Genomic DNA, 25,950 nt, shown 5'->3' with positions numbered 1-25,950 from the left:
TTACTTGAAAGATGTAGATATGCTGAGATATGAATTTGCTGATGTTAGGAATTTGTACAATCATTTAAAAATGCTTGCTATAGCCGTACAGTAGGTGTTGCTAAGGCATTTGGGATACTTCAGACCCAAGCGAACAGAAATATGGAAAAGGGTGATACTGTAACTTCAATACAATTTTTTTTTACATTTTACATCTACAATATTTTTTAAAAGGATATATTTTGGAGTGTGAATATATAGGTTCATTAGTATCAAAGAATGCTTTGCCTTAAGTCAAATATGTGGCATAATAGTTTGAATTTTAATCATTTAATTATCTGTTTGGGAAAAAAAGATAAAGGAATTCAAGACACATTTTCTCTATTATTAATTGGCTTGTTCAAAATTCACAGTTCCTTTCCCATTCTAATCCCAAAGGTGCTTTTTCCAAAAGACAGTGAACTTACTTTTTTTCTTTTCTTCCTATGAAAATGTATCTCTGAAGAAACTTCTTGGATGAGAAGCAAAATATTTTCAGAGAAAACCCACAAAAAAGTCGAGTTGCCTTTTGGAAAAAGTATCTTTGGGACAACCATGACCTGGATGATTGAAAATCTCCATAGACATTTTTTTAATTCTAACTTTTCTTGTCTAGTAAAAACCAGCATTTTTGCTTAAACATGGGTCTGGTAATGGTGGACTATTAAATTGTTTAGGTTTCCCTTCCCTTGTTCTAGGTAGAAAACAGACAGGAGAGAAAAGAATGAAAAATGAACATGGGAGAGTCTAGTTTGAAACTAATCTGAGGTTTTTCCTCCCCCAACTATTCAATTCACTCTCTTGTTTTAGACCCTTTCTAGAATGTGCTGCCTCCTCCCAGGGAAACTGAGGTGCCATTGCCTATATTCCCTCCCAATCCTCACGCTGCAGATTCCATCACACAAAAAAAAAGCCATTTTGAGCAGAACTGGCTAAATAAAAGAACCTAGTAATAACGCTATTAAACTGCTAATGGTTAAAACATTTCAAATTGATGGCTGTATTTGCAAGCTAAATATGAGCTTTTTTTCTTTTTTAAAAGGCAGGATAATGTTCTCTTGTGAAATAGTTCTATTTTTAAAATGGATGTCAGCTGCTTGCAGAAGTGCACGTATTCTATCCATTAGCAACAGAATAGTTGTAAATGAAAGCAAGGATAAACATGCTCTTCAGTTGTTACAGCATGAGCCAGTGGTGAAATTCATTTTTTTTTACTAACAGTTCTGTGGGGGGTGGCTTGGTGGGGGTGGTGTGGTTTGATGGGCATGGCAGGGGAAGGATACTGCAAAATCTCCATTCCCTCCCCACTTTAGGACCAGCCAGAGGTGATATTTGCCAGTTCTCTGAACTTGTTCTGCCCCCCACCCTTCGCCTTCGTCTGAGTAATGACTTAATTAGCCAGCACTATCAGCTCTGGCAGCAGAATAGCGAACGTCTGCCAAGTACTCTGTTATCTCCCTCAACGCTGGTGAGTCACTCAGGAACAAACTTCAGCTCTTAGTTAATCAGTTGATTTGCCTGCTGCGAAGAGACACAGCAGTGCTCGCTGCCTTTATAGTCATGGGGTGTGGTTCCATGACTCAGCACTTCCTAGGCCTGCCCCACCCCTGCTTCTGTTGTTCCCTCCTCTCCTGCCTATAAAACCTAGGGTTCAACCAAGCCTGATTGCCATCAGCTGGGTCTGAAGGCGTGGCCTGGGGGGGGAAAGAGTCAGAGGATGGAGGCCTCGTTATCTTGTCCACTTGGCCTGCCTCTGGCTCCTGTAGCTGAACCAGGGAAGCTGGTGCTCCTGAGGTAAGTCCTGACGGCCTTTCCCCCTCACTTTCCAAGTCACTTTCTGGCAGCAGGCCCGGCTCGGGGGGCACAGACACAACAAAACTACTCCAAAAATTCTGCTACCTTTCTTCAGAACCTGTCAGAACCTGCTGGTTTTCATCCCTGGTATGAGCAATGGTGGATAACGGCAGAAGTGGTACTCCACTGTCTTGTATAAGGCTACATGTTGCTTAACACTGGATAAGAACTTCATTGATATACATGCCTCAATATTAAAAATGTGCCAGTGCATTTGACTAAAAATAAATTCAAAAGATGATGATCCTTCAACAATGCCTTCAAAATCCTATGGGACTACATATTATTAAACATCCGAACATCACTGTGCAACCCTTATCTCTCGAAACTGACTTAGAGATGCACTGAAGAAGTAACTCCCAGGAGTTCAATGCAGCTGGTGCACAGAAAAGCATGGCAATGTGTATACCTTAAAGCAGACGTGTTCAACCTTGGTATCTTTAAGACGTCAATTTCTGGAAATCCCCGCATGGTTGGGCACCCCTGCACTAAAGCTTTCATGATACATGGAACAATGCAATGCATATCAGATAATTGTTGTCGAGTCATGAAGACCAGCTCATTGCTGACTCAGCAGAATGATTTGAAGAGAAGAGGGGCTGCTCATTATTGTTCACAAGTTCAGGTGTACATCAAAATGTACCACACTGTCAGAGCTGTTATGGCTGTGCAATGCTATGAATTTGAACACCCCCACAAAATTCTTTGAGGCACAAGGAAATTAAAACCATCCATTAATCACTAACTTAATGAATCTTAAAGCAGATTCATTTTTCCTCCAGATCAAATGAATACTGTTGCACAATTCTAGACAAGGATACATCTGGAATCAGATGTTTGAAAAAGAGTATATATATATATATATATATATATATATATATATATATATATATATATATATATATATATATGTGTGTGTGTGTGTGTGTGTGTGTGTGTGTGTGTGTGTGTGTGTGCGCGTGTGTGTGTGTGTGCTCCTGTTCCTTCTAAAGGCCCCCCTTTTAATAAGTAAGCATAAAAGTAAATGTTATTTTCTTTTAAAAAGGAATACAAACTTACATTGCTTTTTTTTTTTTGGCTGAGTTCTAGTTTTCCTTTTGTTTCTAGTCTAGTTTTGTTTTATCCTACTAAAAGGAATTGCACGATAGTTTTTACCTATACAAAAGTGTTTTTTTTTATTTGCATCAATTAAAATTTCATTTTATCATGCAGTGCGGTAGCCAATTTAAAACATGATTACTTCAAGCAATTGCCTCAGGATAGTTGCTAATTAATAAATGATACTTTTTGGAGGGGAAGAGTGTTAAGTGTTATATTAAGCTGCTGATAAATGGGTCCAACTAACAACAGAGTGCAATTTACTGTAGTGCATTTAGGACAATATGTTCAGACTGAATTTATACTGGAATTATCTCTGAAAGCAAGTAAAACTGCAGGATTTGCACTTGGATAGTAGTTAATTGTACTTAAAGTAATGGTAGAAAATAATTTCAATTATTCCACAGGAGAATATTTAGTTTATTATGTCTGGACTGCTATTCATAAGTGGCAGGTGACATTACAAACTATGTTATACACTGATTAGTAGACATGCTAATTGTTATCTCATTAGCTTGCCAAGTTCTAATCAAAAGGACAGACACAGAAGGTTGTTGCTTCTAATAAGGTTTTACTCTTAAATTGAGAAGTGCAATGGTAGATGCCTTATTTTAATACTTTGGTAGAAGCAACAGAAAGAACCAATATATTCAATACTCTATGTGCAAAATTTGTTTTTTTAAATAAATTTCAACTTGTTCCATAAACTCTATCATGGTCAGCATGAAAACTGCTTTTTCATAGCTCTGTTAGATAAATGCTGGAATGCTATATTCATCGTATCTACTGTACTTTAAAAAATATGTTTATGTCTCCATTTTGGAAGAAATATACACAAGGATTGCATCTCCTGACCGGGAACCTAGTTTTCATATGTTCAATATCCCCCCAGGTATAATTCATACTTCTGGAACTTTGGGAATACAGATAATCCACCACTGTAATTAACAGACAATAATGAGAACTGGATATACTACATGTAAAATTAGGTAGCTGTCTCTGATAAGCGACATTGGGTATTAAGAAAAAACAAAATAACTCTTAATAAACTCTTATATAATTCTAAATATTATTGTGAACTAATAGTAATATTATTGTGCACATACAACATGAAAGAATCAGAGGAGATTTCATGCCTCAAACACAACATGGCATACTGTAAGAATTCAATTTTATAATCTATTTTATAGATCATTGGCTGGATATATAAGTCTGATGGAAAACCACTGGATAAATCTCTACTTCCTCACTATACATATTACTGATGTAAGAAATACATATACCGTTGTCTAACATTGCTGACTGTGACTAATTCCTCAATATTCCAGATAGATATTTTCCCAAATTGTATCAGGAGATTGTGCAGAATGAATTTAACAGACTCTATTTATAAGGCACATGGTTAATTCCTGTTCTAACCAAATGAAAACCTAGACTGTCCTAAAATATCATATTTATTTTCAGATTGTTGGAGGCAAATGCTGACTGTAAATTGCTTAGAGAGGGCTGTAAAGCACTATGAAGCAGTACATAAGTCTAAGTGCTAAGTGCTATTGCTATATAGCCAAAATCAGTAGTCTCACTTTATGTATGAGGTTTCTTAGATACAGCCAAGTGTTGTTATTGTTATTATTAGAGTAAATATTTAACAGTAAATATAATTCTATTTTATCTATAGCTATTAAATACTCATAAAACTATTTCAGTCTTTTAATCTAACTAATTAATTTTAAGTCAAAACACTTAAACTCCAAAATAAAGCAACAACAAAAAAAAAAATTAATGATTATCCGTTAAAGCATTCCTTCATTTTCCTTGAGAAATCTTAATTCCTAAATGGTTTTAAAATGTAGCTAGAATAAAAAGAAATACTATTAAATTTGTCATTGTACATGGTGTGTTGCTTGTTTTTTTTATTCTCTGTGTAATCATTAAAACCTATATGGGCATGCTGTGAAAACCATTTTTACAGTGGTAACTCTAAAATGCTCAAGAAAGCAAAACAATTATCTTTCAGACAATGTAAATGAAAGTGTATTAAAAGCTCACTAAGATATCCATCAGAGGCTCACTATTTTTACAAATGCATGTGGAAACTGAATCATATATTTCCATTTCTTGATTATGGCCGAAGAACTAGATTATGCTTAGATGCAGTAATTGTCTGCTCAAAAGAGATAGAAATAATAATTGCTTTGCTTGTCAATAGCATTAAGTGAGAAGCAAGAATTTCTTCTCCTTAGACCAGGGGTAGTCAACCAGGTCCCTACCGCCCACTAGTGGGTGTTCCAGCTTTCATGGTGGGCGGTAGGGGTTTTGTCCGATACTGAAGCACTTTCCTTTTTTTTAATTTAATTGACTTTTTAAAAAATTTTCATACCATTATTTAAAAACATTTTCATTAAGTTTTCATAAAATTCTTTGTGACAATTTAAATTTCTGAAAATATACTATTTGTATCACCCGCGCATAAGTTTAGTTTACTTTACTTAAGTGAAACTAAGTGGTGCTATAGTGCAACCGCAAACAAAAAAGCCTTGTCCCAGAATAGCTTGCGCATCTCCCTCCACACCACCCAGCTGTAACAGACAAGAAGAACTGGTAGCCGGCAACCCCTCCTCCAACCCCAATCCACAATGCGTGAGAAGCATGCACAGACAACGATACACGGCGCATTACTGTGGAACCGGTGGGCGGTTAGAAAATTTTACTACTAATAGAGATACAAAAGTGGGCGGTAGGTATAAAAAGGTTTGCCTTAGACCAAATTGTAGAACTATGTGATAATTCTTGTGCAAATTTTACATTTTGACATTTAATAGCTTTATGAATGAAGGGGAATAATGTCCCCATCAGGGACATCCCAGGATAATGCTGCAGGATCCAATCTGGGTCAGTCATCGGGACTGGAGGTTTAGTCTTCTAAGCTTTCAGATTCATGCTGGAGCCTATCCTCAAGGAGTTTCTTTCTAGTGGAGTATGTGATTTGAGCTATTTTGTGTGTGGTATTTAAATGGTGCCTGGTTGTGTGTGGTTTTTAGTAGTTGATTGGGGTGTTGGCTGGCTATTACTGGTAAGTTGTTAACTGTAATTTTCTTGCTGGTGGCATTGCAGTAAACTGTGATTTCTAGGCTTTCATCTTCTTGTCTCTTGACAAGCACATCTAGCTATTTCTTCCTACATTGTTAAATGTACTTCTGGAAAAATGGAGTTCAGTATGGTATAAAAGTCAGTACATTTCTTTTGATGATGACAAACATGTCATTCACATAGTTGCATCAAGATTTAAGTGTGTATTTTTGAAATCCATGCAGGACTTAATAATTTTACATTGAGATATGTCCACTTGAAAATTCCAATTTTTAAGATGACGCCGCCGAAGGCTGCCTCGGTGAAATGCTCTCTAATGGTTTATTAATTTTTAATTATTGTCTGCGACTCACTATGGATTTCTTACAAGACCATCTGCTAAAAATTAAACAACGTTTCTTTAAAGAGCAGCTTTCTGTGATCTCACCCCCCACATTTTTGCAAATGCGGAGGAGATTCTAACACAAGAAGAAGCAATTTCCCTGGAGCCATGGATTACCAAAAAAAAAACAAACGGAGGAAGAGGAGAAAGATAGGTAAAAGGGCGGGGATTTTAATCAAGCTAAGAAATAGGAGAAATAATTTTTCCTAACCAACATACGTTCACTTGCTAATACGATGGACAAAATACTCCCTTTAAACAGATACAATTCTGACTTTTACAATTCAGCAGCAATTGTTTCCTGATTGTTTATTTGTACCCTATAACTATCATTAAGTGTTATACCTTAGAATTCTTAATGAATGTATCTTTTCTTTTATGTACACTGAGAGCACACGCACCAAGACAAATTCCTTGTGTGTCCAATCACACTTGGCCAATAAAAAAATCTATTCTATTCTATTCTATTCTATTCTATCCTATTCTATTCTATTCTATCATTAAGATCAAGAGGCCTTCATATTAAGCAGATATGCAACAGATAGAGTTCCAAGCTTGCAGCATAATTCTGTACATGTTTATTTAATTACTTGTTTAATCCTTCGGGAGAAGGGCGGTATAAAAGTCTAAATAATAAATAAATAATAAATAAAATTATTTCTGTGCTGCTTTTCTCATTCTGTTGCTTTCCATATTGCTTTTCTTCTACTATAGTGGGTCAGAAACTAGTAGGTTTGCCCAATAAAGGACATCTCCTGAACAATTCAGAAACGTCAGACTGAAATATTTTACAGCTCATTCTACTAAAAAGCCACTAAGGCAATGGACAACTTCAAAGACCTGCTTCAAAACATAAATCCCAGCATTAAATCATCTATGAAGTATTACAATTACTTCATTATAAAATGAAAATCACTTTTATGTGCAAACATAGGAGTTAGTGCTACCAATTCTGAAACAGCTGCAACAATGCCTTATGAAAAATTCTGCAATGTATCCAATACTGTAAAAGCATCTCATTTTAGGCTCCTAGAAGAACAATGCTGTATTTTTAAAAATAACTTTGCACCGATGTAGCAGACCAGATTGTATATGACCTTATTTTTTCAGAGGTCACATGCAATCAATTTCATCCAAATTTCTGTTTTTTAAAAAAAAAAAAAAAGATTACTGGCTTAATTGTTTTAATTCCTCCAAAACTTGCCATAACTTCAGAAGTAGTAATAACATCTGGACCAAATAGGAAATGCTTTAATAGAACACATTTGTGTGTATTTGTGTGTGTGCATTAAGGTGCTGCACAAAGAGGGCATCCAGTAATGTCCTGGATTTCATTGATTCTAATAACTTGAAACAGAGTCTAAAAAAAAATAATTCTGAAATATCTTCTTTCAAGTAAATGTCAAAGCTAGGATAAATAGCCCGAAAGTGTGGAGAATTAAATAAATGTTTCCCAAAAGCTAATTACAGCCTGTGTAATGAAAATCTTTAAGTATACCCTTATTCAATATTCTGTAAATTCATCTAAAATAACCTGAAGGAATTAATATAGGAGTAGCTCTCAAAATGTAAATCAAACTTGGAATTAAACACATTAATTTTATTTCATCTCAAATGCTCAAAGCAATTTTATATAATTTATGAAGCTCCTACTGTTTTGAAACATAAAGAGAAATAAAAATGGATGAAACAACAATTTAAGATTTGGTCCATCAGGGAGTTGCAAGAGTTGACTAGATAGTTTGTTTGGTGATAACCAGGGGTGGGCTGCTGAGGGTTCGCAGGGGTTCAGGAGAACCTCTAGCTAAGATTCTGTGCAATTTGGAGAACCCCCAAATCCCACTCCTGGCTGGCTCCGCCCACTCCTCCCAGTAGTCCCCATGCGGCCCATTTTGGATGCAGGTAAATGCAGAGTGCACGCAGAGGCTTTAGGATGGTGAAAAATGGGCTTATCGGAAGTTCAGGAAGTCCAGGAAGTCCAGGAAATGGGCCCAGAGAGGGCCTCTGGAGCCTGGGAATGTTGTTTTTGCCCTCTCAGAGGCTTGAGGAAAGCTTCCAGAGCCCGGGAAGGACAAAAATGTCTCCCCAGTGGTGTAGGAGACTAACTACGTCATGCCCACCATGGCCACATCCACCCAGCAACCAGGCAGAGACCCGTTTCTAAAATTTTTGAAGCCCACCCCTGGTGATAACTGTATCACCAGACAATTATTTGCCCAAGAGTTTATAAGCAGGTCTATATATCACTATACACTGATCAGGAGGCAACAGTGAGAATACTCTATTGTGACACAGATTACTTCAGAATCAGCAAGGGAGTTAGACAGGGATATCACCATTTTTGTTCAATCTCTGTGTTGAAGTGATCGTGCAGAAATTAGAGCTGGAATTAATTTGGGAGAGAAGATTGGAGAAAGAAACATAAATAATTTGAGGTATACAAATGATACAACACTACTGGATGAAAATAAGAAATACCTGGAAAAAAATGAACTTGAAAACCAAGGATGAAAATGAAAAAGTAGGATTTACCCTTAATACCAGGAAAACAAGGATAATGACAACAGCTGCAGATGTTTAAAATCAATAAGGAGGAAACTGAAATAGTTTGATAATTGCTCTTCCTTGGATCAAAAATTGTTCACGATGACAGTTCTATGGCTGAAATCAAATGCAAGATAACGTTAGTCCACAATGGTTAACATGAATAAGATCTGGGAAAACAAACATATTGATATAAATACAAAAAAAAAACTCAGGCTAGTTAAAGCAACAGTCTTCCCTAGGATAATTTATAGGTATGAGAGTTGGACATTATGAATGGCTCATCAAAACAATTTGACCCTTTTGAATTGTGCTGATTGCCTAAATCAGTGTTGGCAAACCTTTTCGGCACTGAGTGCCAAAATGGGAGCATGTGCACATGTGCGTGTGCCAGAGGTGGGTTTCAGCAGGTTCTGACCAGTTCTGGAGAACCAATAGTGGAAATTCTGACTGGCCCCTCCATTCTCTATTTTCTGCCTCCCAAGTCCCAGCTGATTGGGAGGAAATGGGGATTTTGCAGTAATTTTCCCCTGGAGGGTGGGAATGGAGATTTTACAGTATCCTTCCCCTGCCATGCCCACCAAGCCACACCCATCAAGCCACACCACGCCCACCAAGCCACGCCCACAGAACTGGTAGTAAAAAAATTTGAAACCCACCACTGGCGTGTGCATGCCAGAAACTGGAAGAGCAGCCACCTGGTCCGCATGTGTGCAGGCCACCTGGTCTTCCGGTTTCTGGCGTGCATGCATGCATGAGGATCCGCTGGCCATTGTGCATGCACACGCCGGAAACAGGAAGATTGTCAAAATTCGAATGCCAAAATTTACCCGGACCATTATATATGGCTCCCATGTGACAGCTCTCCTGCGCAGACTGCACTGGCTACCTGTGGCCTTCCGGGTGCGCTTCAAGGTTTTGGTAACTATCTTTAAAGCGCTCCATGGCATAGGGCCAGGCTATTTACGGGACCGCCTGCTGCTACCGAATACCTCTCACCGACCCGTGCGCTCTCACAGAGAGGGACTCCTCAGGGTGCCGTCTGCTAGACAGTGTCGTTTGGCGACACCCAGGGGAAGGGCCTTCTCTGTGGGGGCTCCCACCCTCTGGAACGAACTCCCCCCAGGACTTCGCCAACTTCCGGATCTCCGAACCTTCCGCCGCGAGCTTAAAACATATTTATTCATCTGCGCAGGACTGGACTAGATTTTAAATTTATATTGGTTTTAATGGGTTTTATTATTTATATTGCTTTTTTAATTATTTGGCTGTGTAGAATAAGTTTTTTAATTGTTATTTTATTCTGTATTTATTTGTACTTTTTTATCTGCCTGTGAACCGCCCTGAGTCCCTAGGGAGATAGGGCGGTATATAAATACAATCAATAAATAAATAAATAAATAAATAAATAAATAAATAAATAAATAAATAAATAAATAAATAAATAAATAAATAAATAAATAAATAAATAAATAAATAATAAAATGAGTGCTTTGAGAGCTAAAATAGTCCTTTTATTATATTGGCTCTGGCCTTGTTGACTTTACTTTCTTCAGTGCAGAAGTTTTTAAAAATTGTATTTGCTTTTCAGAATTGTATCAGTTAAACATAATTATTTGCCTTGGCTTTTAGCTTTAGATTTATTGGTTCCTTTCTTTTAGCAGTGTTTGATCAAGATTTTTGTTTTAACTTTAAAAATTGTGTTGTAAATAACTTTCTTTGAACTGGGAAAAGTACTTACAAAAAAGTTGTTCAATAAATAAATGATTGGATAGCTTTTTGTAGATGGAACCCTCAAATAAGAAAGAGGCATCAAAATAAATGCTATGTCCTCCTTCCTATTATTATTAACCTGCACTTCCTAGGACATAGGACTGGACTTGATGTTTAAAAGATCTGAGAAGATTTATTCATTCAGGCAGAATAATCAGGCCATCAAAGAAATGAGACTTTGGGCACAACTGCCTTGAATACAGACCTTATTTTGGGGAAATGGAATGTGCTGAAGAGATAAACTAGCTGAATGATACACCGGAGATTGCAATTTCAGCTGCAATTTACTGCAGAGTTAAAGGTAAAGAATCGTCCTTTCACAGAGGAATGCAGATTAGGTGTATTGTAGAAAATCATTTTTACTTATTTGAACAACACAATTTACTTCTGATACACAAATGTGTGTGTGTGTGTGCGTGCGTGCGTGCGCATGAGTGCATGTATACACACATAACAGGAATATGATTTCAGTTATTCCAATTACTAAATACTTATAATTTGGATTGTATGCATATGTATGAATGCTGAAACAAAAATGTGGGAATTCCCACATTTCGGAATAAATATTAGCATTTTAGTAGAGTTATTTGAAAGTATCTTATCCAAAACACTAAATTCAATTTCTCTGTCTTATATATAAAAAAACAGTATGATATGATGGATGTAGATTTTCTGCATCACAAAAATTGCCATGATCAGCAGCCACTATCCAATGAATATCATTATCACATCCATAAGGGTGAAATTCAAATCACAGGAAATTTAACTGGGTCTTAGCATGCAGTGTTTGTAACACATCTACTGTCTCTTATCCTATGTCCTAACTACTAAGAGAAAACCCATTACCCAGGAGCCTATTTTATAAAGAAGTCACACAAGCAACAAGGAGTTCACTTCTATTGTTAGGTGACCTGTGTTTAGTACAATAAGTTAGTCATAACTCCACATAGAAACATCCATGGGCATGTTGCTTTCTTGAGTGTAAGGTAAGAAAATTCTAATCCACAAAATTTACAGTCTCACATACAGTATAGGGGAAACAGCAGATCAAAGCAATGAAATGATAGATACTTTGGTAAGCATGAAAAGAATATATTATGTTTTAATTGGAAATGTTTAGGCTAATGATTGCTTAGTTTCACTAGAGGATAGAATGAAAGGCATTACGCAAAAAATGAAGAGGGGTTTTATGTAAACAAGTCATTTTACATAAAGATATAGTTTAATGTTTTGAGTTATAATGTCAGAAATGTTTTATATCTATTATATTTATTTATTTATTAGAATTTGTAAAACCAAAATGAGAACAAGAATAAAAGAATAAAAATACAATGACAGGGACGATAGGCATGTTAGTGCACTTATGCACGCCCCTTCTACTGATCACTTAAGTATGATGTAAGGTCCACGGATGTCAATTTGCGATTGAAACTGAAAATTTGTAGTTGAAACAAGTGAATCAGGTAGAGCATTCCAGACTTTGACAACTCTACTACAGAAATCATATTTTTTACACTCAAGTTTACAGTATAGTGGTGGGCTGATGCTGGTTTGGACTGGTTCAGTCAAACCAGTAGTTCTGAACAGTAGTTGGCTCCGCCCACCTGCCCTGGTGCTATCACATCCTATATAATCACTGGTTTTTCGATGCCATGCACATGCGCACACTCACATTTTCCGTTCCTGGCTAACCAGTTGTTATAGTATGTGACTCCACCTCTGGTATAGATATATTACATGAGTTGCTTGTTCATTTTGGGTTAAATTTAAACTTCTGGTTTAAACCTTTAGAACCATAAGTTTATAACTTGATGGCCTCAACATAAATCTACCTGGCCTTTATCAATTTAGGCAGTGGTGGGATTCAAGTAATTTAACAACTGGTTCTCTTCCCTGATTTCTTTCAGCAACTAGTTTACCAAACTGCTAAGAAAAGTAAAAACCAGTTCTCCCAAAGTGGTGCGAACTGCCTGAATCCCACCACTGAATTTAGGGGACCTAGTGGTAGATTGGCCTCTTTAATGGTAGAACGATTATATCTGGAGTGCTTCCCAAAGAAACTATGCATTTTAAATTAATCTTTGAAATAGATCTCTAGAGTTACTAGTCCTGAAAACCACATTTTCAGGTACATAAGAAGCTGCCTTTAAACCAGTCAATAGTCCATTTAGTTCATCGTGGTTTTCAAAGTACTGGAATTGTTTCCAAGAATATCAGGTAAGATACATTATCAATCTAGGTTGAAATAGCTAGCATGAGCTTTACCACTATTTATTTCTCCCTAGAATCAATGTACTTTGACACCTTAAAAATCTGTGTGTGAAGTTATATAATAGTACAGTATTTCAAATACCAGTGAAAAAGCTTGGACTGGAGCTGGCTACAATAAAACTGTATGCCATAAATCTACAGTTGTTAGGTTATTACTAATGCACAAGGAATGTAAATATATATGAGGATATGTAATTGAGGAAAACATCTGAAAAGTTTATATTTGTGTGTGAATTAAAAAAGAAAAGACCAGAAGGAAGAAAGGAAAATTCAAAAAATAGAAAAAAAGGAAAAACTATTATTTTTTTTCCAAGAAAAAATGTATGTCATGTAGCTTAAATAGCAATAGCAATAGCACTTAGACTTATATATCACTACACAGTGCTTATAGCCCTCTCTAAGTGGTTTACAGAGTCAGCATATTGGTCCCAACAATCTGGGTCCTCATTTTACCGACCTTGGAAGGATGGAAGGCTGAGTCAACTTTGAGCCTGGTGAGATTCGGAACTGCCAAATTGTACGCAGCCGGCAGGCTGCAGAAGTAGCCTGCAGTACTGCATTCAAACCTCTAGGCCACCATGGCTCATAAATAAATATATAATTACCCTTATCTAAGAGGGCTACTGTTTGAAAACCTGATTTGAAATTTAACACCTAAAAGAGAACAGAAATTAAAGGCTAGTCCAGATGCATTTTTGTAAAAGGGCATGTTAATAGTATCTGCAGCAGGAGTTAACATTTTGAAATGAGTTTTTACAAAGAATGCTTAATGCGCTAATTTTGCTTCTTATTTCCATGCCCCAGAATTACACCCAAAATAAAAATTAGGAACATGTTATGGGAATTTCAAAAAAGATTGATTGCTGCCTACCCATTTTAACACTAGACCAAACTTGCAACAATTAATTAACATAACAAAGTTGAAGAGAAATATTCCTAAAATAAAAATGGTACTTTGTAGTTTTGTCTACAATTTCAATGTATACATCTGTTGTGATAAGCAAACACAACATGTAAACAGAATTAATTAGCTTTCAATGATTAACATTCTCCCAGTATTTAACTAAAGGATATGAAGTATCACATGACTACAGCTCCCCTCCACTCTCAGTGCTGATCATGGTCATAGGGGCTGCAGTTTTTTAGCCTGTAAAGCCACAGGTTCGTCATTTCCTACCAGAGTATTTTACATTTTTCTTCTGGTATGTCCTTTTATCATTTCTTTTTACTTATTGAATTAGCTCTTTAATATGATTGTGCTCCTATTAACTTCATTAAGTATTAGATCAGGTCCTAAGAAATTACTTGATCTTTATATAATTGAGGTTAGCAGTTGAAAAAGGCAAAAGCCCAGATGGCCAAAGCAATAAACCATTATGAATAATGTACTTCTAAATGTTTTGTTCAATTATTGTGACAAATGTAGCTTTCCCTTTTCATTAATTTATTCATGACGATCCATAATAAGCTTAGTCTGAGCATCTGCAGAATATACTTATTTCATAGACTTCACGGAATATATCAGCTACGGATTACTTTAGCAGAATTCACATATTGTGCTTTGACAATACACTCTCAAAAGAGACACTACTACTAAAGAGCCTACTTTCAATGTTTCAAAAGTAGATTTCTGAAAAATGTTATATGTGGTCTAGCTTTGAATACTGACTTGGATACAAAGAACACACTTAGCTTCTTTTCAGCTATTGTGCCCTCCAGTCATCCGACCCTCCAAAGATAGATCTGCCTCCCCCTCCTGTCCTTCCATAAGAGCTTGAAGTTCTGGCTCTGTCAGTTGGTTTGACCCAATGGGGGAATACATCACTGGAGGTGGCTACTAGATTGATGGAAAACTCCACCTTCCCTCAGTCCCTCATATCATTGCACCATTGTTTTCTTTTTCATTGTTCATTCTATTATTTCATTATTTTACTACTATTGAGTTTATACTTCTTTACAGTTTTTTTTATTATTGAAAGCCACCTAAAATAGCCCCATGGCAAGATAGATGGCAAATAAATTTAATAAATAATAGCATCTATTTTTGAGTATCAGAAGAATATTCAAAATAATCTGGAGAAAGAAGAGGGGATAGAAAAAGGATCACTTGTTGGACCCCAGAGGAAGTGCCTTTCAATCATGCATAGAACCTATTTAATTCAACTTGTTTTTGAAAGTTTCAGGTACAGAACATTGAGGTGGGCAAAATTGTGACTGTGTATATTATACTAGTCCCAGATTTTCTATTGTGTCTGGACTAAAATAAAAGCTTCCAGTTTTTATAAGAAGAGGTCATAATATTACTTGTTTTTCAATATGAACAAAGTCAATATTTTAGGAAAACAAAACCGAAGCCGTTTATTTTAACATAACCAATATTGAAGCTTAGAACTTCTATTCACACAATCAATCATTCTTATAGTACAAGTCCTTCTGCTCACTTTATCTCACGTGCAGCTTGGTGTCTCTTCCTATAGATGCTATATCTTCTTCAGCACAACTCTGTTCCATGCATTTTATCAAATGTTGGTTTTAAAAAAATCCAATGAGTAGATGTCCAATATATTTTGGCAATCAGCTTTTTGGATATAGTATAATTTCAAGTATCAAGACAGTAAAATGTTGACAATGTCACCCTAAAAATCAAGCAAAATACATACAAACAAAACATATATAGGTAATGTATACTTTCTGCCACATGTCTGATGTATATTAATAACAAATAAGCCTCTTATATGGTCATATTTATTTATATCTCTGTGACACAATTACAGTTTAGTTCTTCTGTTCTTATTTAAGCCTCCTTAATTAAATTTAAAATAATCCATAACACTTTTTTTCAATCATAATTTACTTGGGTGCACTAAGATTCACTCAACATGAAAATCTTTTTAAATATATTTTAATAGGAGAGTACCATTATTCCTTGAAACATCACTTATTATTCATGTGGCAGAAATGTAATAGGAACAGTCTAGAATAAAAACCCATATTGTTGTCCCAAGACAATATTGCAAAAATGGCTTTAAACTTGACTGGTGTCATGGTAAGCATAGGATAAAGCAGGGGTGAAATCCAGCAGGTTCTGACAGGTTCTGGAGAACTGGTAGTGGAAATTTTGAGTGGTTCAGAGAACTGGCAAATGCCACTTCTGGCTGGCCCCAGAGTGGCATGGGAATGGAGATTTTGCAATATCCTTCGCCTGGAGTGGGGTGGGAATGGAGATTTTGCAGTATCCTTCTCCTGCCACACCCACCAAGCCACATCCACCAAGCCACACCATGCCCACCAAGCCACACCCACAGAACCAGTAGTAAAAAAAATTGAATTTCACCATTGGGATAAAGCATATGTTCTTCAGGGCATACAGTTGCACAAAATCTCCCACCATGTCAATATCTGAAATGTTTATTAAGGTAGGTGGTTATTGGGGAGGCCTAAAGGCAAGATTAATGAAGAGTGGTGGTTGTGGGGAGGGGTTCTGCCATTTTTAATTGTTCATCACTGATGAAATTAAAACAACTGTTTCCAAGATGTGAGATCTGCCTTTAGTTGATTATTGTTGCTCTTATAAATATCATCATCAAAGCATGTATTTCATGGCAGCATTGTTACAGGACATCAAAAGAGTAGGAAATAGCCCTGATTATGAATGCACATCGGATCTTCCATTGTGGTAGCCACTGAAAACCTTGGCTGAAGATCCCTGAGTTCATCAGAAATTATTACCCAACTGCAATTGTGTTGTGGTCCGCCAGCAGCCTGCGAAGCTGGCAATGGAGTCAGACAGCGATGAAGCTGAGGAAGAGCATGGGCCAGTCTTGGAGGCTGGGGAAGGCCTGGATGAGGGCTTTGCATCAGAGGCAGAGGTGAGATCGGGGCCAGGGCCATCGGGGAGTGATGTGCGGACTCCAGAGCCTCCAGAGGCTGACAGTAGTGAGGCAGAGGAACAGGAGGAGCCTGTTCCTAATGCACGCATGAGAAGAGCTGCCAGAAGGCAAGAGCAGCTAAAGCAAAGAGGACGATTTGGGTGTAGGACCAAGAGATGATTGGCCCCTCCCATAAGGCTTAAATGACCAGCAATGGCATTTGGGTTCTTTGCCGGAAAACAATGTTGATAGGTTTGTCTTGTTGCATTTGTTTCATATCGGTGTCTTCTGAGTTTTTGCAAAGAAAGGCCTTTGGCAGTTTGCCTAATTGGACGAAGGTTGGTGATAGGACTGAGGAGTTGTGTTGGGAGGAATTTGCTTTAATTTAGTTGGACTATGCTGAGAATGAGTTAATTCTCAGCTGTTATAATAAAGTTTGTTTGTTTTTACACTGACTGAGTTTCCTACTACCTACTTGGGCCTGGGTCACAACAAATTGTTAATGTGAAAGAATAATAAAATAAGTAGCATGTGACCTTAATATTCATGCTGATTAAATTTAATTATAAATGGAAGGCAATAAAATAAAATTTTCTGCCTTGTCTTTTATCTAGTATGTTTGGAGGATGACCTTCCGCATGCCATTTAAAGGCCTCTGACTGAAAAAGTTTTGTATCGTTGCCCTTCGGCTGTATGGTTATTTTCTTATACCAAAATATGGGCTTCTTGCCAGTATTATTGTATTTCCTCTCCCACTGGTTGCAAGGAGACAGAGCTGATGGGACAAGAGCCAGCAAGAAGTCATTTCTTTTCTCTCCTACTCTAGTCTTGCATGTTGGCAATAGCTGTCTATGGCAAAATTCTCCTTCTGCCCCACACAGACTTGCTCTCTTAAGTGCCATTGAAGATTATGATATCTTATAATAATATTAATGAGATTCTTGTCTGGAAACTGACTTGCAATCTTTGCACTTTTAATTGGCTAACAGGAAAGAGTGTTACAGTACTAAGTCAATTTTCTTGTTATTTGACATCTTTAATGACAAGTTTATTTTAGAGTGTTAACCTCCTCATTTTGTTAGTTTTGGTGCTAATAAGAATTGCTGATCTACATTGGACATCTCAGCCATTTTCGCACTGAACAAAAACACTTATACACCCACTCTTTTCTTATCAGAATCACAATTTTTTTTGGTCACTTCTTTATGCTCGTAATTTTTTTTATTTATGTAGCATTAATCTCCTTTAACATTAATTTTGTAAATTAAAACTTAACATAGATTTATCTAAAATGGTTTATTCTACTAAACATGTATTTAATAATTAAATAATGATCTCAATTGAAAGGTGTTTTTTTTTAAAGGCTTAGTTTTATAACCAAAAGCTGGGACCGCCTGCTGTTACCACACGCCTCCCACCGACCCGTACGCTCCCATAGAGAGGGACTTCTCAGGGTGCCGTCCGCCAAACAATGTCGGCTGGCGGCCCCCAGGGGAAGGGCCTTCTCTGTGGGGGCTCCCACACTCTGGAACGAGCTTCCCCCGGGTTTACGCCAAATACCTGACCTTCGGACATTTCGTCGCGAACTCAAGACTCATTTTTTATCCGCGCGGGGCTGGCTTAAATTGGGATTTTAATGTTAAATTTATTAATTTTAAACGGGGTTTTTTAGTATGGTAAATTTTAATCACTGGGCTAATTTAAATAAGTTTTTTAAATTGTATTTTAAACGTGTATATTGTATTGTCGGTTTTACTATGCCTGTACACCGCCCTGAGTCCTTCAGGAGAAGGGCGGTATAAAAATCAAATAAAATAAATAAATAAATAAATAAATAAGAACATGGCTCTGACTTCTACTATTTTTGAATAAAATTACTTTGTACACTCAGAGCTCACAAAATTTAGCTCCAGGATCATATATATCCATAAAAGCCCTTTGTACTGACCTCCCTTCAGACTTTACGAGTTAATTGCAAATTACAAATGAAGGCAAATTATTGAAAATTATTCAGCAATTTAGAGTTGTGATGCTGATAAAAAAAGAACCTCCAAAATGGCCCAAGCAATTAAAAAACATAAATGCAAATCTCTCTCTCCCTCCCTCTCCCCCCTTTCCCCCTCCCTCCCTCCCTCTCTTTCTTTCTCTGTCTCTCTCTCTCTCTGTCTCTCTCTCATGATTGTTATGTTCCAAATGATGTATCAAGTCCATTAAAAATTACTTAACATAGTTATATTAAAACATTGGCTTAAGAAAAAGATTTTTGAATTTCTTCAACTCATTATTACTATATTCAAAAGCTAGAAAATAGAATACTGTGCACCATTCTAAAAATAAATCAGAAGATTATAATAATAACTAGAACACAAGCTATTTGATTATGTTATATATATATTATCATACAAGTTCACTCTTTTAATTAAGCCTTGATAAACTCTTATCTAAATATTACAGTTAAATCAGATAAGACTTTTCAGGTTGTGTCAATTATTTAAGTCTAAGTGGAAAGGAGATAAATTTTGTTTATGAAGAGTTGCAAATGTCATTCAAAAGAACAGAATGCCGTATTCTGGCTTTATTGCTCTGTACTGAAGGATTTTAAAATTCCTTTTCAGTAACGTGTGAAAAGACATTCAGAAACCAAGGCTACCTGAATCAAACAGAATCCATGTTTGATGGAATATAATCACTTTCCAGGATTGTCCAGTGTGCATGATTTTTTCAAAAGATCATGATCAATAAGGAACTTAATGAACAGATACATTGAATACTCAGTTTAATGATATTTATACAATCCATCTGAATGCCCAGTTGCATGGAATGCAATGTATTGCAAAGTTGATGTGCCAAAGACCAGCAGAAGGTCCAAGTATGACTGACTACTATAAGTCTTGACATGAATTTCCTTGATTAAGAGCATTTCATGAAAAGATAACTCCCTCTCCAAAATGTATTTTAAATTTTAAGAATATTCCATGCCAAGATTTTGATGAAAAGCTGTGTTTCAGAGGTCAACATATTTACATTAAAAGAAACAAAAAAAGAGATCTATATGTAAGATAGTGAAAGTGTATAAAATATGTAAGAATGTGCTTGTAGATCTTCTTGATTGTATAGCTCTATTTTGTTTATTGTTTTTTGCACAGGGGTCAAACAGCAGCATCACGTTGCCATCACGTGACATTTCATGATGTTTTCCCATTTGCAGAGCTGGGGTGGGCATGGCCTTCATGTGATGCATCTGGTCTGTGGGGCACCAGTTTGACACGCCCGATCTAGCTCTTTCTTCCCATCTGATGGGAAGGATGGGCATGTTTTGGATTTTGCTGATCAAAGAATGTAGTTGTTGTACCTTTTCTGCCATAGCATTACCCTTATGGAACATTCAATCTACAAAGATCAGGATGGCTCCAACTGTGCTGGTCTTTTCTAAGGCCCTGAAGACCTGGTTCTATGCCTAGATGATCAGGCCTGAAGTTGTACAGGAACCCACATTTTTGTTATCCCATAGGTTTGTTGGTCTAGTGCTGTGCATTATAACTTTTGTAATGTTTATAACTGTTTTTACTTATTTTAACCTGTTCATCATTCAATATTACTTTTTGGGATAGGCAGCCATGTAAACAAAAATATTCGTGCTGGAAGTAAAAAATGTATTAAACAGACAACTGTAGTCAAACTTTCATTCAATGCAGTCATTGTATTGTGTATTGTTGCTGTCCGTGATGATTGTGCCTATTTGGACAAAGATCCCAGGAAAGAGAATGTAAGTTCTCTATTTTCTCTTGCTAACGTCACGGTTCCAAGGAACACCCCCAACAAAATAAAGCTCCGAGGCTTGAGGTTCCTCAAAGTTCCAATTTATTAGAGATGTCATGTTGGCACAGCTGGGAAAACCCGAAACTGAAAGCTTCCAGGTTTTCCACACCCAGTTGACAGTTCACAGCCCTGCCCCACACCCACAAGTTCATCACATTGTCCAAACAACTCTTCACACTAAATTGGATACAATCTTCAGGCAGTCTCCATCAGACGCAGGATGTCCTTGAAAACAGAATGTTGTTATGTCTAACTTTCTACTGCTCCAACAACAACCCCCTCCCAACTTCCCCAGCTAAAATATGTGGCAGTTAAGAAGCAAGAAAGAAAACTGCCTTCCAAAACTGACAGCTGACTTTGTGATTGTATATTCAGTGTACTATGCAGAAAGCATCTCATTTTAATGATTTCAGTGAGCTTTTAGTTCCATGTATGTATGCATGACTACATTTAGAACATGATTATCTCTTAATATTAAAGTTTAGCACTTACAAGTTTTGAATAGTATTTAGCCATATTGAAAGGATTATTACAAGTTATTCTATTATGACAGTGAATATTCAGGAATATTGTAACACTGTTGCACTGAACTGTAAAAAAGAACAAAAACAGAAAAAATAGTGAAGAAACTAGGACTTTTATTCTTTTTTTACATGTGTAGCAAAGGTGGTATTAGCAGGTTCGGACCGGTTTGCCTGAACTGGTAGCGGAGATCGCTGGTGCTATGCCATCCTACTTAGCCATGTTTTCTAGGCCGGGCACATGCGTGGAAGGCTGGGTGCATGCACAGAAGTTGTGCATACGTCACAAAGCGAACATGTGTGTGGCAAACCAATGGTATCAATGTCTGAAACCTACCACTGATGTGTAGCCTAGTCTACTAGCAGCATTCCCTGGTTGGCTGGCTCGTTCAGGCCTCTCACCTGGAATTGGGACAGGAAGGGGTCCTGGAGGATATTTACTGGGAAATGTAGTCCCTAGCAGGAAGGGATAAGCCAGAGTTCTGGGAGTAGAACAACAGATTCAAACAGTTGAGGGGGGAAAAAGACTGAAAGGAAGCAAAAAGAACGAATATGCTCTGAGGAAAAGTGGCTGCACTTTGGAAAAAGAGAAAGATTACCACCAGAAGAAGAGAGGATGTCTATATTTTAGCCTAGAGTAGGGGTCTCCAACCTTGGCAACTTTAAGACTTGTGAACTTCAACTCCCAGAGTTCCTCAGCCAGCTAAGCTTGCTGAGGAGCTCTGGGAGTTGAAGTCCACAAGTCTTAAAGTTGCCAAGGTTGGAGACACTGGCCTAGAGACTGTACCCTGGCTGCCATGGTAGGAAGACTTGTTGGCATCTCACTGGACCTGCAGAGTACATGTTTATGAGGCATCAGGATTGGTGAAGGGCCATTTGACCAAAAAGGACACTCTTTGGTACATTTTTGGCTAAAGCAACATTGCTCACCATAAGATTTAATATTTCATATTGTTGTGTCATTTAATTTGATTTTATGTCAACAGTCATCATTTTAAATTAAAGCCTCTAACTTCCTCCAAGTTGCATTGGTGTGCAGAGCCAGATCGGGTTGGGTCACTGGGAGAGGGATAGAAGAGCCTGATTGTCTCGGCGGCCCTTTCACATACTTTTTGTAATCGAAATATATTGCTTTAGTTCATTTGCTTTAGAAAACCCAGGACAAAATAAATAAAACTAACAGATTTGAACTTTGAAATTATTCATGTGATTTGCAGATTTGGAATGATGACTTGTACATGAATGATAAGGTAAAGGTAAAGGTAAAGGTTCTCCTCGCACATACATGCTACTTGTTGCCGACTCTAGAGGGCGGTGTTCATCTCCGTTTCAAAGCCGAAGAGCCAGCGCTGTCCGAAGATGTCTCCATGGTCATGTGGCCAGCATGACTCAACGCCAAAGGTGCACAGAACGCTGTTACCTTCCCACCAAAGGTGGTCCCTACTTTTCTACTTGCATTTTTACGCACTTTCGAAACTGCTAGGTTGGCAGAAGCTGAGACAAGTAATGGGAGCTCACCCCATTACACAGCCCTAGGAATTCGAACCGCTGAACTGCCGACCTTTCAATTGACAAGCTCAGTATCTTATCCACTGAGCCACTGCATTCTACTATACCATACTGGGTTTCTAATACTTTTCTAATAATACAAAGGGAAAATTAAAAATAGTAGCTAAACCCAATCACTTAATTTGGCTCCAAATATTGTCTCCAACATCTGCTCAATGTCCTAGCTCCTGAGCCACCGCATCCCTTTTACATGAATGATAGGTTTTATTAAACAAGGATGTATATAACATTTTTACATACTGAAAAAATAGAACTGGTTCAAATTATATGTCTCTAAGTATATAGGACACAGTCCTATAACTTCCAAAAATGCAGTTCCTAAGTTTACTATTGAAGCTTAACAAACGTCTTTTTATTTTTCTCCCAACATGTAAATCTTGAGAGCTTGGTAAATCGGTATTGTTTATCATTGCAAACCTATGCATATACATTTTCTTCTCAAGAGAATATTGGAAATGCAATGAACATCAGCAGTGATTATATTCAAGCATTCAAAGACTTCCGTTTTGGGAGGATGGAGTAGGGTGGGGGTTAAACAGCTTGAAAGCTAACACCATCAGAATACATATTAGAGCAGACTGCTTTTATAAGCATAAATAATGCCCATGGAGGCAAATGGAACATAAAATAAAAACAACAACAACAGGTTAAATAGAAGTCCCTAGAGAGCCTGAGAAGCTGTTATGGTGAGGAAAAACATGAAGCTTCTGAACAATGGCTTTTAGTCAGCTAAGTAAACCACAAAGAAAAGTGCTGGAGAAGGCCTACATGAGCATTCATTAATGCCAGTGACAGCTATTGTACTTAAAAGTGTCAAACATTATTCAAAAGACAGTGAAAAGAAACAATGAACAGGAACAAAATCCCTGCTTGACATAGCATTCTGCATGTGGGTCATTCCAGATATAACTCCGAATTAGACATACGGCACAATGCCAGAGTACAAAATGTCAAGCAAATATTTAAGATATTCCCAGAGCTTTGCTATGGCTTCTTCAATAAAACAAAACATACAAAAAGCATCAGAATAATTTATTATTTTATATTTTCTGAAGAGTCTGTCAATAATATAGCAGACGCATGCATGAAAGTGGGTTCTTTATTTTACAGAATGTAGAATGCGTTCATTTGGAGAAAGGATAATGTGAGTTACTGTTATTTACCCAACTTTCTGCGGGTGGTCCCAGAAGCTAGGAAATGGGTTCCTAATCACTATGGGAGGAAAAAAATAGAATAAAAAGCAAAGCCGGTGATATTTTTGTTGTTTTGCTAAATCTTTCACTATGTGGAACGTCGTTTGAGGAACTATCATATATACAAGAGTGGCCAAAATTGTGGAAACATTTTGGGAAAAGTGTATTTTCTAAAACTAACTAATAACACCACTTTTTTTTTTTTTGAGTAGTGCCATAAAATTATATATCAATGGAAAGATAATTTAATCAAGAATGTACTGCAATAACTTTTATGAAGGATTTGCTATTAGAATAACAGTTACAGTATTTATTTATTTATTTATTTATTTATCAAACTTATATACCGCACCATCTCCCGTAGGACTCAGGGCGGTTCACAGGCATATTAAAACAATATAAAAACAATATAATAAATAAACCTTAAAACCCAGATTAAAACTAAATATTATCATAGCCTGATCACTAAAACAATAAAAACCAATAAAACCCCCATTAAAATTTAGCTAAAACATTTTGTTCTTAGGCTAGTCCCGCACGCTGAAATAATAGAGTCTTCAGTTCACGTCTGAAGGTCCGGAGGTCAGGGAGTTGTCGTAATCCTGGAGGAAGCTCATTCCACAGGGCTGGTGCCGCCACAGAGAAGGCCCTCCCCCTGGGGGTCGCCAACCTACATTGTTTGGTCGACGGCACCCTGAGGAGGGCCACTCTGTGGGAGCGCACAGGTCGTTGGGAGGCAATCGGCGGCAGAAGGCGGTCTCGAAGGTATCCCGGTCCTAAGCCATGGAGCGCTTTAAAGATGGTAACCAAAACCTTGAATTGCACCCGGAAGACTACCGGTAGCCAGTGCAGGCCGCGCAGGATAGGTGTTATATGGGAGCAACGCGGTGCTCCCTCTATCACCCGCGCAGCCGCATTCTGGACTAACTGGAGCCTCCGGGTGCTCTTCAAGGGGAGCCCCATGTAAGAGAGCATTGCAATAGTCCAGGCGGGAAGTGACGAGGGCGTGAGTGACCGTGCGTAAGGCGTCCCGGTCAAGGAAGGGGCGCAACTGGCGAATCAGGTGGACCTGATAAAAAGCTCCCCTGGCGACGGCTGTCAAATGATCCTCTAAGGACAGCCGGTAGTCCAGGAGAACGCCTAAATTGCGCACTCCCTCCCTGGGGATCAGTACTTCCTCCCCCACAGTCAGCGATGGTGTAAGCTGACTGTACCGGGACGCCGGCACCCACAGCCACTCTGTCTTGGAAGGGTTGAGTCGGAGCCTGTTCCTCCCCATCCAGACCCGTACGGCCTCAAGACACCGGCCCATCACCTCAACGGCTTCATTGGGGTGGTTCGGGGTGGAAATGTACAGCTGGGTGTCATCAGCGTACAGATGATAATCCACCCCGAAACCACGGATAACCTCACCCAGCGGCTTCATATAGATGTTGAACAGGAGAGGTGAGAGAACAGACCCCTGAGGCACCCCACAAGTGAGGTGCCTTGGGGTCGACCTCTGCCCCCCTGCCAACACCGTCTGCGAACGGTCAGAGAGATAGGAGGAGAACCACCGATACATGGTGCCTCCCACTCCCAATCCCCCCAACCGTCGCAGCAGGATACCATGGTCGATGGTATCAAAAGCCGCCGAGAGATCTAATAGAACCAGGACAGAGGAACAACCCCTGTCCCGGGCTCTCCAGAGGTCATCCACCAATGCGACCAAAGCCGTCTCGGTGCTGTAACCGGGTCTGAAGCTGGACTGGAACGGGTCCAGATAGACAGTTTCCTCCAGGTGTTGAGGAAGCTGATTTGCCACCACACTCTCAACAACCTTCGCTAAAAAGCGAAGGTTGGAGACTGGACAATAGTTCGCTAAAACAGCCGGGTCCAGGGAGGGCTTCTTGAGGAGGGGTCTCACCACCGCCTTTTTCAAAGCGGCGGGGAAGACATCCTCCAACAAA

Source organism: Ahaetulla prasina, chromosome 8, assembly GCF_028640845.1.
Source record: "Ahaetulla prasina isolate Xishuangbanna chromosome 8, ASM2864084v1, whole genome shotgun sequence".
NCBI lineage: Eukaryota > Metazoa > Chordata > Lepidosauria > Squamata > Colubridae > Ahaetulla > Ahaetulla prasina.
Note: the sequence above shows the minus strand (reverse complement) of the source record.